The sequence below is a fragment of the Lethenteron reissneri genome, chromosome 23, assembly GCF_015708825.2.
Source record: "Lethenteron reissneri isolate LAM-NWPU_2019-01 chromosome 23, ASM1570882v1, whole genome shotgun sequence".
NCBI lineage: Eukaryota > Metazoa > Chordata > Hyperoartia > Petromyzontiformes > Petromyzontidae > Lethenteron > Lethenteron reissneri.
Window position 1 is genome coordinate 3,196,415 of NC_083801.1, and position 14,087 is coordinate 3,210,501.

Here is a 14,087-nt window from a genome sequence, read left to right on the forward strand (position 1 = left end):
ACGAGTCCGTGTGGCGGGTCCATCGCCAGAAGCCAGCGTTCCTTGCGGAGGGTCAGGAGGGGCCAGATGACGGGCGTCCGGCACGTTTCGAGGCCCCGGGGACACAGCCCGCGAGCCGTCTTCCTGCTGGACAGGCGGCCGGCTCGCTTCCCGCTCTTCTGGCGAGACCACCCTAGGTGGACTCACACCTGCAGCATCCGAAAGAGTGGCAGGGGGTTTTGGAACAACAAGGGGGTCACGAGGCCCCTCCCCCAACCTGTCGGACACGTCACACGGCCGGCCCCTGCGAGATGAAGGTGTGTGAGTGCGTGGTGCGACATAGGGCTTCAGGCGCGAGGGGTGCACGTACCAAGAACGCCGTCCGCACGCGACCCTAACACACTGGTCCTGAACGACCCGAACAATGTCGACCGGCCCCCGCCAGGGCCGCAGCAATTTCGATGACGTCGACAGCGGCACCTGCGGGCAGTGCAGCCACGTCTTATCCCCTACCGCCCATTTATACACCGTAACCCGGCGATCATACAGACGCTCATTGGCCCGTTGCCTTGCCCTGGAATTTTCCTGCGCGGCCACCCTCGCCTCGACCAACTTCCGAATATTGAACTGAGCGTGTTCGGACAGTTTCGAGCGAGAAGCCGCAGACTGGACCCGCAATTGCACCTCCACGGGGGGGTCGAACTTCCCTGCCGTACATTAAGTAGAAGGGCGAATAGCCCGTGGCCGCGTGAGGCGCTAACCTATATGCGGCCAGAACTCCGGGAATCTTCAGGTCCCAATCCAACTGTGTGTCGTCTACCTGATGACACAACATAGAGGTAATGGTCCGGTGTAGACGTTCGACCATACCATCGGTCTGCGGGTGGTAGGGGGAAGTCCGGACCTTCTGTGTGCACAAAAGGTCACAAACCTCCCGCAGAAGATTGGACGAAAAGTTCTTTCCCTGGTCGGTTAGCAGCCGTTCCGGGGCACCCTTATCCAGGACGTAGCCCTGGAGAAACGCCTCCGCAATGGCTGCTGCCGACTGGTTGGGGAGGGGCCAGGCCATAGGCCAACGGGTGAAATATTCAACCCCAACCAGCAGGTACTTATTTCCCCGAGCGGTGACAGGGAAGGGACCCAGAATGTCAAGAGCCACCAACTCATTAACCCGGGACACCTGAATGGACTGAAGGGGTGGGCAAGCCGCCCTAGCCGGGTGTTTCTGCCGCGCACACTGTGTGCAACTATTCAAAATGTCGGCGACATCGCGCGCCATTCCCGGCCAAAAAAAATCCAATTGCAGTGTAGCGAGCGTTTTGTGAATACCTAAATGCAGGACGCGTTCGTGCGCCGCCCACACGGCCCTGCCCCGCAGAGCGGTGGGGACGACGATTCTGTAACGCCCCGAGCTGGCGTCCCATGACATGAGGAGACCCTCCCGCAACCTGACAGTACCTACCCTTTCCTGACAATCTCCCCCTCTCTCCGCACGACGGCGTAACCTGAGGAGGGAATTGTCTTCCATCTGGAACCGTCCCCATTCGTCCAGAGGCAGATCGAGGAGTGAGTCGCGAGCGACCAACACCTGCGAGTCCCCCTCGGCGACAGGTTCCCTATCGACCACCCCTGCTGCCGCTGCCAAGGGAGAAGCCGGAGCGGTACTCGTGGCCGATTTGCATCTCCCCGAGCCCATAAAACACGCGCACCCATCACCCGGAGGAAGGCGTGACAAGCCATCCGCGTTCAAATGTTGTGTCCCCTTCCGGTACACCACCGTGAACGTGTAGTCCTGTAGGACCTCAAGCCAACGTGACAGCTGGCCGGACGGCTGGTCTATTTTCAACGCATACTGTAGCGCGGCGTGATCGGAACGAACCGTAAAATGCCTACCGTACAGGTACGGTCGATATTGTTGAACAAACACGACAATAGCGAGCAGTTCACGGCGGGTGACGCAATAACGTTGCTCTGCCGGAGACAGGACTCTACTACTGTAGGCAACGACCCGTTCGACCCCGTTGACAACCTGCGAAAGCACCGCGCCGATGCCGGTATTGCTGGCATCGGTGTCCAGGATGAAGGGCAACGTGAAATCGGGATAGCACAAGGGAGGAGCTCGGACAAGGGCATCGCGAAGCGCCCTGAACGCCCTGTCTTCCTCTTCCCCCCAATGGAATTTAGCCCCCTTAGCCGTCAGAGCATGAAGGGGTTTGGCGATCGTCGCAAACCCCTCAACAAACCGGCGGTAATAGGACGCAAAGCCTATAAAGCTGCGGACTTCCCCCACAGACGTGGGCGTGGGCCACGACCTTACACAGTCAGTTTTAGCAGGATCGGTGGCTATACCCGTAGAACTGACAACGTGGCCGAGGTACCGCACCGATTCACGCAACAGGAAACATTTCTGAGGCTTAAATTTAAGGTTAGCCGATCGCACTCTGAGAAATACAGCCCGCAGTCTGTCCAGATGTTCCTCAAACGTACGGCTGAAGATAATCACGTCGTCCAGATATATAAGACAAGAGTCCCACTGCAGGCCAGCGAGGACCAGTTCCATCAATCTCTGGAACGTCGCTGGAGCTGAGTGCAATCCCATGGGCAACCGGTTGAACTGATAAAGGCCCTGTGGCGTACGGAACGCGGTCTTAGGTTTGGAAGCGTCATCCAAGGGCAGTTGCCAAAACCCCGACAAAAGGTCCAAGGTTGAAAAATACCGTGCCCCCGCCAAGGCATCGAGCGACTCGTCCATGCGAGGGAGTGGATACGCGTCCGCCAGCGAAACCTTGTTAAGCTTCCGAAAATCCACACAAAACCTCAAACTGCCATCATGTTTTTTAACCAGCACAATGGGCGCACCCCATGGGCTGTTGGAGGGAGCCACAATGTCTGCGGCAAGCATGTCATTCACTGCCAACCGGACATGTTCCTTCTCTGCCGGACTTAATCGGAACGGATTTTGCCGAATGGGAGCGGAATCCCCCGTATCAATGTGGTGTTTCAATAGATTAGTGCACCCAACATCGAATTTGTGTTTGCTAAAAACATCGGGAAAATCACGAAGCAACATGCGCAGCTTGAATCTTTGTGACTCTGAAAGATTTTCAGCCCCTGAACAGAGAGAATCCATCCATGCCTCATCGACACCCACCTGCGTCCCGGACGCCGGCGCCTCACCGACATGAGCTGCAACAGAGTCAGTGTGCAGCGGCAGCGACGCATGTGCAATGACAGCCCCTCGGTGCACGACCTTCGTCCGCAACCCCGCATTCAGCACCTGAATGAAGGGCTGTCCATCTCTAGGCACAAGCGTTTGTGCACCCACCAGGTCCAACCCTCGCTCGGTCGTGTTTGAAGGAGACAACAAAACCCCCGACGTAGCGTCTGCCTCCAGTGGTTTGCGTAACTGAAGCGGTATCAGCATCTGCGCACCCGGCGGAATCCGCACGGTTTCAGACGCCATAGCCGGAACAGTCGTGCAAGCTGTGCGCAGCCGGTTTGGTGAGGGCAGAAACGCCATCCGGCGGCCCGAAGGAAGCTCGATGCAGCCTTTGTCAATCAAAATTTTGATGGGCATCCTCCCCAAGAAATCCGTACCCAACAGACAGGGAACGGCCAAGGCATCGGAAACCAAAATGGGACCAGATAATTTAATGTCGCCAATACAAATTTGTGCAGTTATTTGGCCAATGATCCCCAGGGAACCCCCATTTGCCGCAAAGCAAGGGACGGAGAACGGGGTGAGTGCCTGACATCTCTTTGGTAACACGTTGTATATGAGGTCGGAGATTATAGTAGCCGAAGCCCCCGTATCGACCAACAATCGAAATTGAATTCCCTCAATATCCCCGAGAATAACCGACGAGCCCGTCGCCGCGGCCACGACCCTGTGGGCCAACTCGGACCACTGAACCGTGCGAAGTGGCCCCCGAACATCAGCCCCATTCCGCTCCCCACCCCTCAACGCAACGCGATTTACTGGCGCGCCGATTCGCGGTGTATGAGATGCGGGCAGGGACCGTGTGCGTGAGGTGTCGCGACATGCCTGGGGGTCTTGTGGAGCGGCCGGCGGACGGGCGGACGATGGTGGATGACCCGAAGCCCGGCGCCGGGGTGCTGGGCAACCCGATGCCAGGTGACCCAGCTGGCCACAGTTATAGCACGTGACGCCAGCCCACGCCCGCGGGGATCCGTGTCTCCCCCGGTTTTCCCCTTGGCGAGGCCGGTCGGCCCCCCTCCAACTGGCGGCCCGCTGTGACGCGAAGGCCTGGGCATCCGGGACCTCGTCCACTCTTGCAGCGGCGCACGCAGCCACCTGCCCATCCCGCTGGAGGAGCAACTCTGTGTGCAGGTAATGTGCCGCCCCCAGCGAGGAAAGGTTAGCTTCATCTTTGACGTGGATGGCAATCCTCAGTTCCCGAGCCAGCAGCAGCAACTTCTCCAGCACGATGGAGTCCAGGCCCACATCGTCCATTCGAGGGTAGGCTGCTTGAGCCAACGCCATCAGTGCACTCTGATAGGCAAGAGGTGTCTCGTCCGCCTCCCTCCTCCGACTGGCGAAACGATGTCTAGTTTCGGATGGAGGTCCATACACTAAGGCCATCCGATCGAGGGCCTCCTGCAAAGTGGAGCGTTGCCTCCGTGGAATAAGGAGGAACGTGGCCAAGGCCACGTCGTCCAAGGCGGAAGGCAGGGCTCGGAGAGCGATGTCAGCAGACCACCCAGCCGTCTCGGCATTCGCCACGAAACGGCGTGAAAAAGCAGCCCAGTCCCCCCCCTTTGCCGTGAAAACCTGAAGCGAAGGCAAGCGCTGTTGTAGCGCCGGGATGTAGTCCCCCCTCGAAGACAGCAGCGTCCCAAGTGCAGTATATGAAGCATCTTCCGGCGGCAGAATATCAGACGGAATCGGCGGGCACCTACCCGAAAACTCTGCTTCTCCCGATGTAAGGCCGCAGATGGCGGATGTGACGCGGGCCACCTCTGCCCCCTGACCTCCTGGGCGGTTGACGTCATGTCCCCCGGAAGCGGTGACCCCCCCGGCGGAAGTGACGTCATCCCCGGTGGCCGCATCCCCGGCGGAAGTGACGTCTCCCCCTACGGAGGTGACGTCAAAGTTTTGCGCGGGAATGGCGCGTTTCTCGGCGGGAACCCGTCCCATCCTCCGGCCTGGTACTCCACCCGGCGCTCCCGCTCCCCCCAGCGTGAGCTCGTCGAGGATGGAGGCAGCGGCATGGAGGAGATCGGCCAGCCGGGCATGGGCTGACTGGATCGCCCATCCCGACGTCGGCGGACTCCTGGAGGGCCCCGGAGAACCCGAGCCCGCCCCCGCAGACCCGTCCCCCGGAAATGGCGCTCCCGCCTCCGGCTCAGCGTCTCCCTCGACGTCCTTCTCCTGGCCCCTGGTGAGCGTTTTCTGTCTTGTCTCCATGTCGGCGAGGTTCTTTGGCCGCTTCTAACACCAATTGTAGTATTCTTGAATGAGACCGACACTTCGTAGAGGCCACACGCTTTTATTCCGATAACACTAGTCCTCAGGACTCACTGGGGAAACAGTCCCACACACACAACCTAGGGAGGTACAGCCTCCGGCTCTATTCTCATTTCTCTCCTTCCCTAGCCTCCAGCTACTCTGTTACTCTCTTCCCTAGCCTACAGCTACTCAGCTACTCTCTTCCCTAGCCTACAGCTACTCAGCCCACTCAGTTCCAGCGGGGCGGCATCCTTGAGGCTTGGGGGTCCAGGATCTCCGGCTCTCCTCCTTCAGCTTCTCCTCCGATCGACCCCTCCGCTCTCCGGGAGCCGTCTTATATATCCCCTCTCTCTGAGGGGCGGGGGTGTCTCGGGCCCTGGCTCTCGCCAGCCCCCTCCCCTCAGAGCCGTTCCAACCACCTCTCGTCCCTGTCGATCCGGGCCGGTCCAGACCGGTACGTACCTCTCCCCTAGCTTGTGTGACCTGTGTGACCTGTGTCAACCTTGGTGTCAACCTTGACCACCACACATGCTACGTGACAATATGCTATGTGACAAATGTGTGAGAGGATGTTGCGTCTGATTCACGTATTAGTATAGAAGCAGTTCCCACTGATATTGGCAGAAAAACAGCCAAGTCACGAATGTCCGTTGCCGACTCGTCAGATTCCTGCTGGCAATCAGTCGCAAATGTGACTTTAAACTATCGTGACTGCAGGAATTCATATTCTTGGTTATTTCGGTAAAGACACGTAAATAGAAATTAAAAATAAAAAGAATAAAAAAAATTAAAATAATACATTTAAAATAACAAAAGACCATCTACGTGACTTTACCGAAACAATCAAGAATATAGTCGCCAATGTATTTCGGCCAATCACGTCGAATTTAACTTTTGTGTTGAGCAAAGGCTGGCATTGTTTGCTTAAACTACGACAAATATACCAAGATCTATATTGAAACAAGTATAACCCGTAAAAACAAAGTTTTTCACTATAAATCCTTTATATGCGTGGCGGCTAGAGTCCTCTCGTCCTCTGGCTTGAGATGGCTGCCACCTATGGGTCAGATGATTGCATGGCACCATTAAGCAATTGGTAATTAAATATATTTTTTTCCTAAAAAGTGTACATTTTTTGAAATGTTTTTTCACGAACATTAATTGTCATGCACAACGAGTCTGTGTGGAAAATGTCAGCTCGATTGGATCACGGGAAGTGGGTTAAAAAACGACCGAAATATTTGCACGGTCGTAAGCAAGCAAGCAAGCGCGCAAGTGAACTTAATATAAAGGATTAAAAAAAACGTATCCAGGGACCCAATGCGTCATTCCTCACATTCTGCGATCGATCGTATTTCCGTAAAAGCCAGTAACAGGTACATTACCTTACGCCAGGTGCCTAACACTCAGCAGCCTATCTCATCATCATTAATAATAAGGGAGGGAGAGAGAGAGAGACACGCAAACTCCAAAATATACAGCAGCAGGCGTCAGGGTCGGGATCGTAACCCACGAACCTCCCGTCACACCAGGCGAGGCAGTTGACATCTCCGAGCCACCGTGGCGCCCCCCGCTTGCTGGGGAGCTGCTCCTCACCTGTCTTGGCCCAAAGCCACGGTCGCGTCTCCGTGGCTGCTCTCAGCTCCGCTTCCTGTGCCCCGAATGGGATTTCTGAGGCGGCTCTTACCGCAGAAGCAAGCAGTGCCGGATTATTTAAATGTAGCAAAAGTAGCTACATATGTAGTAGCTGCGGGCCCCCGCACTTTCAAGGGCCCCGCGCTAAATGCGTTCAAGCTATCAATTCCGGTTCAGTGATTCTGCACTTGCTTTATTACTATAGTACTATACTGCCTTCGACTTTTATGAACGACTGGGTGTTTAAGGTTAAATATTTGTCGTATTATCTGGCTGTATTGCAAATGAAAAAAATACAATAACTTTACTATGCAAGTAAAATATGTGTGTGTTTTAATATTTACGTTTTTTTTTTTATTTAGGGCCCCTTTCTAACATATGCTACAGGCCCCACACGAGCTTAATCCGGCACTGCAAGCAAGCGTTACGTGCAAAAGTCCGATGCGACTTGTTGCAGTCGTTCACCCTTCTTGTTTGTCTTTCAAACAGCTTCAACGGCCTATTTTGGTTGCTAGTTAACATAAGATTGGGTGCGGGGGGGGGGCATTGATAGAGCACTCGCATTCATTATTGCGTTCAAATTACAATTTCAGTTCAACGCAGCACAATTTCCCTCTGAGGATGATACAATGACGTCTACTTTGTGGGAATTCAACCGTACGGTTGTAATCGAGGGTGTGTCTTTTAAAAGCATACCCAAGTAACGTTTCTTTTTCGTTCAACACACTTGCTTTGTACTTTTAAAATATACGCCCTGTATGTTTAGGCATGTCACTGCCACAAGAATGTGAAATTTCCACAGCTTTGGGCCACAAAAAGTGAGGAGAGCCAATGCTCATTCGACGGGGGGGGGGGGACACTGTACATTTTGTAATGTAGAGTGTAATAAACAGATTACATTTTCATTGTACCATCGTGATACGCAAACATAACCTGTCGACAGCTTATCACGATTATATTATTAATAACCAATTGCCAGAGGGCACAACGCTTGTCTGATGGAACAAGATCGTCCTTTGTTCAAATTATATCTGGATGATCAGATTATATAGCGGTAATCGATTAATCTACCCATCATCGCTTGACTGACTGAGCAACACAAAATGAGATGTGGAGAAAAAAGTCTCACCTCTGTTCCCATGTGTGCCGCTGGACGGGAGGTTACGCGCAGGGCTTGGTGATGTCATCAGCCACATCATGCTGAGCGTGGCTCGTGGAGGTTTCCCGCCTTCAGGAGGCAGGATGTTAGGGGTGGCTGCAATTTCTAAAATCAACGAACCATCCCAACTCCAATTAAATTACATTCCCTGCAGGTCATATTTAATACACGTTTAATCGGATACCATTTTCAGCAGTTTCAGCTGATCGGTACCAGATTTTAACAACCTTATCATCATAATGCACTACACAAATACCGGAAGCCTTAACATGAGAATTCTCTCGGCTTACCTTTACTGAGAAATGAATGCTCTGTTGTTCCAATTTCTAAGATATTTTGTACTTTTTTTAAAAAAGCTTCCCACAACGGTTGAACTCAAGTTTCCCCCAAAAAACACATTAAAAGTCTAACTGTGGTAAAGAGTAACTGTTTGTGTCATCTCACACATTGCAGTACCGCTGAAATGCCATGGGCACACTTGAGCCCAAATTTGGTACCGAGCCAGACAGAATTCCTAGAAAAGTGTTTTGGTCTTGAATATTACATTTCAGACAGTGGCGGAGGAAAGTGGAATGTTTCGCGCGTGATTGCTGCCTTTTGCATATCCCACATTTTATATAAATATATTTTAAAAACCGCGTTTGTAAGGTAAGATGTATGTTTAGTTTGTGATTGTTCTCGCTGCCTATGGAAATTACACAACATGAATGAGCTGGCAATTACACGTGGCAGAGATTGGTGACTTGGAATGCCCTTCTCGCAATCGCAGCTGTGCCTCTTGGATCATTGCGATTCTGTGTTGATATAAATAATTACAGAAGTCCTCTCGTTCGTGGTTATGGGGGATGGCAATATATCGTGGGGTCCTCTTATCCACGAGATTACTTTGCGATTCTACTGCTCATCCATCTGCAGGTTCAACAATCGTGCATTACTGCGAATATTTGTAAGAGTTAGGGCTATGGAAAACACGCGTTTTTGCAGACCATTCAACTGTCACAGTTGATAGGGCCTCGAATAAAAGGAAGTTTTTTTTGTAATAAAGGTTTGTTTTTTGTTACTAATTGGCAGTCTGGTGGTGGTGGGTTAACGACACATCCATACTTACGCAATGTAACCCCCTCCCCCAAAAAAGTCAAAGTCTACGCGTCAAGGAGGTGTTTTGTATAAAAGTGGTGGCTTCACACACGTCATACGTTGCACGTGTTTCTCGCATCCGCATATTGAGTTAAGGTTTTTTATTTCCGCGCCTCAGTTTTCGATCGAGCAATGCGTCAAATCCATGAAATATGCACACGTTGTAAATTGTGTTTGTTATCGATCATGAGATAAATCTTAGTTCTACAGGAGTGGCTTAGCACCACGTTCTAGAGTTAGAAACGATGTTGTCCTTCAGCAATGTAAGAAAGAAATAACTTAATTTTGGAGCTTTCGTGACTGCAGGAATTATTCTTTGGTTTTTTTTCGGTAAAGTCACGTATAAAAATAAAATAATAAATTAAATAATAGCATACGACGTTTCGATTGCAACACAAGCAATCATCATCAGGTATAATGAAATAGCGACATAGAATATAACCAGAAGCTCCAAAATTAAGATTGAACCACTTCTACGGGGAAGTTCCAAGTTTACCTTTTTCTCTCTCTCTGGGTTTCTTGTTCTCTCTCTCTCTGCCTGTATATTTAGTGTAATTTTCTCTGTCTACACTCGTTTTGTATCGTTCTTAGGTTCTGATCTGTCTGTGTGTCTCCGTTCCTCTTTTTTATGTTTTGTCTTTCTTTGGAATTTTCACACTTAAATTCTAACTTAGCAATCTTTGAAATACGTAATCGACCAGGCAATGCGTTAATTGTGTGTTGACCGACTCTCTGTGTCGTTTTACATAACATTTCGATACTTTGCTAGGTTATTTAATTTAGTGTGTTCTGTCTCCCTCTAAGCCTGCTTACCTTACTCCCCTCCCTTCGTACGCATTGACATGTAAATGTTTTCCCTACCCCCTCCCTCTCTCTGCCTCCGCCCCCCTCTGTCTATTTAAGGCCACCCCACAGAGACGATCACCTCTCTCTGTACCTGGGTTGCTCTCTCTATGTATCTTGGTGATATCTGTCTGCTTATATGTCTGTCTATAGTTTTCTGGTTATATTCTATGTCGCTATTTCATTATACCTGATGATGATTGCTTGTGTTGCAATCGAAACGTCGTATGCTATTATTTAATTTATTATTTTATTTTTATACGTGACTTTACCGAAAAAACCAAAGAAAGAAATAACTGCATGGTAATGCAGTCTCCTTATATTTCACAGGATATCTTTGTTGTATTGATCATAATAATTTACAGCCTTTCTTAGAAAGGCGTGGAGAGGCCTTCATCCAACATTGTATTGACAAAGGGTTGTAAATGACAATACTGTACTGTACAGTGGTATTATCGAATCGTAGAGACGCTGTCTAATGTAATCTGCAACGAAAATGTGCTGATAAATATGCCAACATGATCGCCCCTACTGGCAGCCGAATGCCCCAGGTCACTCTTGCAAATGAGAATCATCCTGGTTTCTTGAGTTCTCACCACCTGGTTAACAACGTATAACCTTTAACTTGAATTGTGATGGGCCTTTCTAGAATTCAATTCTATACTGTAATGGCTTTTATTTGGATAATTACATATTGAAGCATTTCAATGATCTGTGATTGTAACTCGTTCATGGTTAGATTCGAGATTCAGTGGGACGCGCAATATGCTACGAACCAGGCGGCCTGTATGTCCGTACGTACAGTGTGTTGAACTTCTTTCGCGCCGTACGTAGCCAAAGGTGCTAATAGGAGGTGCGGGGGAAGGACAACAAACTAAACACAACAAGCAGTTATGAAGAAATTAAGTTATCAATTTGAATATATATGTGAGTCACGTTTTGTGTTGTTTCAGATATCTTCCAAATTTACATTTGCATTGACGCGGTGTGGCTCATAGGCATCAGAGCCGACACGGTTTGCAAAGCAGCACCAGTTCGAGAAAAAAAATCTTTTGAACCGCAGACCCGTGGAGGTGTCCTCGATGGACAACGTCTCCTCGTTGTGGAAATTTCCACACTGAGGAAGGAAGCTGCGACTCACACGGTGGCTCACGTCCTTCCTCGTCTGACAAGAAAACGTTAACCCTGCGAAATCGCGCAGTCTGTTGGTCACCCCAAAACTGCAATGCACACGAAATTCAGTACGACGTCAAATGTGGGTCTAAATTTACGCGAGGTATGTTTATTCTTACACGTGACAACACAGTTGTGTTTGTTGTTGTTGTAGTTGCTCTGGTTGCCGTATGCTTCATCGGTGTACTTTTGTTGTATTTGTTCTGCTTCCGTCACTTTGGTGACCCAGGTCACACTTGCAAGTAACCCATCCTGGTCTCTTGAAGTGCTCACCAGGTTCAACGAACTGAACTTGAATTTGAAATGAATAGGGTTTGTTGAGTTTGATATGATTTTCAATATTTTTGAAATTTACATTCAATGATTTTGAAATGTATCTAAGCTGGGCACGCGTAGCCCGTAAGCGCTGCATTCAGGGGCGGTTTCTTCATTAGGGCGATTGGGCGACGCACCACCAATGTCTTTCAACCACAGAGTCACGCTAGCCGTCACTGTGCCTCTGGATATAGTCCAATCAGCGTCATGTCACGTTCTGTGGAGTACCACCTCTTTTTGGGAGATTTCACTCCGGCTGAGAATCGCCCCGAGTGGCCCCATAGACTTACATTCAAAGATGTTTTTTTTCGAACGGCGGGCGCTCCAATGCATTCTCTATGGCTTCCGGGAGGGCTCGCCCTAACGTGCTTACGTCATCATACGTGCTAACGTCATCATACATAAGCACGTTTCATCCAACAATATAATTTATCGCCACCTAGTGGAATCTTTAATAAAATAAACTTTAGTGGTTTGTTTTAATAGTGAGTATAGAAACAAACAAGATGTATTGTAAGAGTCACTTTATTTTTCATTAATATTAAAGAAGTGAAGTTGCCTTTACATGCTTAAGCTGTTAATTTATCCATTGCATGGGTCGACCTTATCCTTATCAATCATCCAGACATTTGCCCCCCCTGAGAGATTTTGCAGGAGCCGCCACTGGCTGCATTGTTAATTTAATTACGGCCACTATGACAGCACACTGTTCCAGATACAATACGTCACGATGTACTCTGGAAACAATGTCACGTGATTTGTTAATCTTAATTTCCTTGTCTCTCAAATTGCAGCCTAGAGCTTAGCATATGTTTATATTGCTTGCTGAGGAATAGTCTCTTCCGACGATACTATAAAAGTATTATCGCCCATACAATAATCAGTAAGTATGATATAGGACAAGTGAGAGTGCTTAAGCAAGACACGACACACTGCCCGGTAGAAGAGAAATAAGCAAATCGGTGTCCTACTCAACTGAGTGGGAGCAAAGGTTGCGATGCATATGACAAGGAATAGGACAGAGTAGTGAGAAGAGATTGACAAACTGTTATAAGCCACAACACGCAACACGACGGGCCTGGGAGAGGATGACCTAGTGTGCATTTGCAGGGCGGGAAATGTTTGGTGTACGTGAACTTGTGAAATAATTGTCAATGTAAACGATAACTTGTATTCACTGCAAGGCATATTTCACGTGGGTAAAACTGATAATATGATTAACAGGTGAAGTCCCACAATGGGTTTCACGTGAAGCGTACGCTTTGATTCATCTTCAACTGCACGTTGACTGTCGAGTCCGTTTTTACAGAATGTCTTTTACTCGTGAGTATTTTTGTTAAGTAAAAATTTCAAATATAACAGAAAAACATACGCAAACATTCAGATGGATATAGCATTGTAAAATAAAAGTACAAAAATACTGCCCTGCAATAATATTTACTGTCAGCTTTCACTAAAGCAATGTCATTGTTTGACATTGAGCCCCTGAGAGATGACCTACAAATATACAGTAGAGCTGAACCTAGATTATTACATTTGATATACAACAACAACAACCGCCATTTTCCACTAAGTGGCGTTGACGTTACCACGCCGCTTGTGCCGAGCTACACCCACCGGCAGGAGGTCACGGGGCAGACCCAGGTACCACGGGTCGACTGACTGAGATGACTGGCAGATGCACCACCTCTGCCTGCTCACCATCATGAAGGTCCTTAATGATCGTGAGCAGAGGGTCAGGGACTCCGAAAGCACGAAGAATAACCCAGAGCCCAGGCCTACTGATGGTATCATAGTTCTTGACCAGGTCAATAAAGCAGAGATGTAGATTTTGTTGGAGTTCCCTACACCTCTGCTGTAGCAGACGGACAGAAAATATAGAATCTGTGCAGGACCACCCTTTGCTGAAACCGCTTTGGGGCTCTGCAAGCCTCTCCTCAGCGTGCCTAGCAAGGCGATGTTGAATAATCCTTGCCAGGACCTTTCCCGGCACACTGATGAGTGAGATGCCCCTGTAGTTGTCACAGTCTGTGCGGTCTCCCTTCTTAAAGAGGGGGACCACCAGGGCATCCTTGAGACTCTGGATCGCCTTTAGTACTTCCTCAAGATTTAAAAGTTACCGTGACTGCAGGGATTTATATTCTTGGTTCTTTTGGTAAAGTCACGTAGATAGAAAAAAAAGGAAAAAATTGGGGGAGAGAGAGGGTGGGGGTAGATCTGAAGGGGAGGGTGCAGTCCAAGTGTGTTAGACACTGGGGGGGGAGAAAGAGGGTAGAGATAGGGGGGAGAGAGAGGGGGGGTAGAGATAGGGAGAGAGAGGGGGGTAGAGGTAGAGCTGAAGGCGAGGGCGCAGTCCTCTCTCCACCTGTCTCTGCC